The sequence below is a fragment of the Oryctolagus cuniculus genome, chromosome 6 (genome assembly GCF_964237555.1).
Source record: "Oryctolagus cuniculus chromosome 6, mOryCun1.1, whole genome shotgun sequence".
Lineage (NCBI taxonomy): Eukaryota > Metazoa > Chordata > Mammalia > Lagomorpha > Leporidae > Oryctolagus > Oryctolagus cuniculus.
The window spans coordinates 22,276,675-22,280,146 of record NC_091437.1 but is presented as its reverse complement, the minus strand read 5'-3'; the positions used below and the strand labels follow the sequence as shown (position 1 = coordinate 22,280,146).

At 56.1% G+C, this 3,472-nt stretch overlaps 1 pseudogene; it reads right to left on the bottom strand.

Moving 5' to 3' along the window:
- Positions 1–2,363: 2,363 nt before the first annotated feature.
- LOC100338556 (C->U-editing enzyme APOBEC-1 pseudogene) lies at positions 2,364–3,264 on the bottom strand (annotated as a pseudogene).
- Between the last annotated feature and the right edge of the window lie 208 nt (positions 3,265–3,472).

The following is a 3,472-nucleotide window of genomic DNA, read 5'->3' as shown; positions in this document are numbered from 1 at the left end:
GCCGCTGAGGCCTCCCCTGCCTCCCACAAACAGCTGGCAGCCTCCACAGCTGAGCCCAGCTGAGACTTGCTCCAGGCTGTGCCAAGGACAGACAGCTGTGGGAGCTGGGCTGAGATCCAGGTGGGAGTGCCATGGCAGCAGAGATGGGAGATGTGCCTTGGGTTCATGGTTGCTACCATGCCCAGCCAGAGGGGTCCAGGGGCCCTGGCAGACCACCTGCCTGACAAGGGCAGCTGGGCGGTGTGTTCTGAACAGCCTGCTGGGGGAGGGTGCTCGGGTGCTGGGGTAGGAGAGCAGAGGCCACAGCGAGGTGCGGGGCTGGCCTTAGCCTCGCGTCCTGGAGCCTGTCTTCCCCCGCAGCACAGGCCTTGCTGCCTGGCAGCAACACATGGGGACGGCACAGCCATTTAGGGGGTAGCCTGGCTCCTCTGCTGGCAGCCCCAGGAGCAGCCAAGCCCAGCAAGCCCAGGTGGGCGGAGAGGAAGCAGGGAGCAGCTGGGGCCACGAGCATCCGGGCACCAGTGTTGAGGAGAGGGGGCAGCCAAAGGGGCAACAGCCAGGGTGTTGGGGTGGGGAAGATGGGTGGGGGCGGGGGATGACAGAGATGGTGAAGGAGGAGAGGAAGGAAGTGGCCGGGCAGATGGCCTGGGGACACGGGGCTCCTGCGCCGCGTTCACAGTCGCTTCCTCACATGTTGACCCGGGGAGTTATTCCAGGTGAGGCTTCAGCGTTAAAAGCAGTCGTTGAATGGAGGCGTTTCAAGCACATACATGCTGTAGGACTTGGAGCTCTGTGTGCCCTTGGCCTCAGAGAGTGGACGTGGTGCAGACCTCCTGGCCTCGAGCAGCCCCTCCAAGAGGGCTCTGTTGGGCACAGAGCTCTGGGCTGTGCAGCCCCCGGCCCGGGCCCTACTTACCCACACTTGCTGGGTGTCTTACCCCGCTGCCTCCATCAGCTGCGCCTGGTCCACCAGGACTGTCGCGGTGAGAGAACCTGACAGCATTGTAGTCGCCTCCTCCTCACCCCGGGGCTGTGGGGGGCAGGCATCGTCCTATCAGAGGGTGGGCATCCCCTGGTTCCCACGGGAGGATGTAGTTGAGTTGGGTGGGTGGCTCCAGAGGCTGGCAGGGAACTGAAACTCATGTCTCAGGGCGAAGCAGGCGCCAGTGTGGGGCCCTCGAGGAGGGAGGATTGTTGGGGTCTTACCCAGTGGTCCTCCCCAGTGTGTTGGGGAGCGCAGGTGTGGTCAGACCATTTGTGGCCCTCCTGGCTTCTCTGGATGCTGATGGAGCATATAATAATTTTTAAAAAAGATTTATTTATTTGTTTTTTTCCCTTAAATATATATGTTTATTATTGTTTTAGTTTTTTTTTTTTTAATTTTTTTTTTTGACAGAGGGGACAGTGTCGCTCCCCCTCTTCGTGGAGGAACGACACAGGACCCTGCGCTGTTCTTTCGTCTGCTCGGCCCTCCCCGGGTTTGCTGCTGGTTCTTCCCGGGTTGGCTACTATCCCTTCCACCTCCGTGGAAGGGCAGTTCCCCCTGGCCACATTCCCCACTTCCGCAGGGGAGCGGCACACCGCCGGCCGGCTCTTCTCGGGGGCTGCACAGGTGTTCCTTCAGCTGGATGTTCCCCTTAGATGTTCCCGGTGCATGCCGTCTCTCTCCTCCTTTATAGTCCTCCTCCGCCAATCCTAACTCGGCTGCCCACACGCCGAGTACGCTGCTCTCCTCCAGTCAGGAGCAAGTCCTACAGTTTATTAGCTGAACTGGAGGCAGCTGTGCGGAAGCTGTTTACTTCTCTCCCAGCACCATATTGTGGGAGAGCAGATGCATAGAATAAGTCTTAATTCCAGTAACTCAGTCCAGTCCGGTTTGCTCCCCACAGGACAGTGAGAGAGAGAGACAGAGAGAAAGGTCTTCCTTTTGCCGTTGGTTCACCCTCCCATGGCTGCCGCGGCCGGCGTGCTGCGGCCGGCGCACCGCACTGATCCGATGGCAGGAGCCAGGTACTTATCCTGGTCTCCCATGGGGTGCAGGGCCCAAGTACTTGGGCCATCCTCCACTGCACTCCCTGGCCACAGCAGAGAGCTGGCCTGGAAGAGGGGCAACTGGGACAGAATCCGGTGCCCTGACCGGGACTAGAACCTGGTGTGCCGGTGCCGCTAGGCGGAGGATTAGCCTATTGAGCCGCGGCGCCAGCCTTATTATTGTTTTAAGTTTTAAGGTGACCTGAAATATGGTCAAAGGTAACACAATTCATGATATTGCTATTTGTGGAAATTTCTAGATTCTTGAGAGCATTTACTCTTTGTTGGGTAGTTTGTTCTTGAAACAATATAAACAGAAGGAGTCATTCTATTTATCTCCAAGTCTCAGAAGGTTGTAACAATCCTGTAGCTAAAAGGATGTATGGTGGAATCATCTGATAATGGCCATGTTGAGGAGTAAGGCGGAAAAATGTAAGCTGATTTTGAGGTCTTCGTGAAATCTTTAGCAGGGTGGGAGACTGAGAACGGCGCAGTGGAGTTCCAGTGCGTACATCATCATCCACTGAAGTGGGCACCTTGGCCACTGAGCTGCTTTCCCTGGTGGGTAGTTGACAAAATTCTTCCTGCAGTAACAATGCTCTGAGACGCTCATAATCCGGACAGTTACGCCGCTGGTAACAAGGTCCTTGAGCCCTTGCCGGTTCCGGTGATCCATGTGCTGAAATAGCCGAGCTACAAAAATAGCCAGAGTCACATCCGGGTGTTGGCTCAAAAATTCTCTGATCTCCCTGGAGCATTCCCAGCAGGGGCTCCAAGGCAAGAGCCAGGGGAGGGAGCAGCAGGTGGATGGGCAAAGCCGCCTCTCTGAAGTCCGCTTTTCTATGAAGTTGACTTCCACGTGATTGGTGGTGTTCTTGCCTGAGCTGCGCCAGGTCGTGGAGCTTGCCCCCCACTTTATTTCATGGAGCAGGCAGGCCCCTTTACGCAGTTCTGGGGGTCAAAGAAGACTTCAAATTCCCAGGGTAATTCTCCCCCTCAACGTGGAATCCTTGTTTGAAGGCCCTTTCGCAGAAGCCATGGTGTGATTCTGGACTCCTTCCTCTGGAGCTGTGGTGTTCATGGCACCTCCCAGCAAGGTGCCTGGACTTTGTATCTCTGGGTGTGCCCATCACCACCTGCTTCGTGAGGGTGTGGAATGAGGAAGACTGACACCTGAGTTTCGGGCAATAACTGGGTACCTAGCGGTTACGGATGCAAAAGCAGAGGCTTATTCATTCCAGCCAGCTGGGACCTCCTATCCACACACTACAGAGTGAGGACAAAAGGCCTAAAAGATTTATTTGTTTATTTGAAAGGTAGAGAAAGAGAGAGAGGTCTTCCATCCGCTGGTTCACTCCCCAATTAGCTGCAATGGCTGGAGCTACATTGATCTGAAGCCAGGAGCCAGGAGCTTCCTCTAGGTCTCCCATGTGGGAGCAGG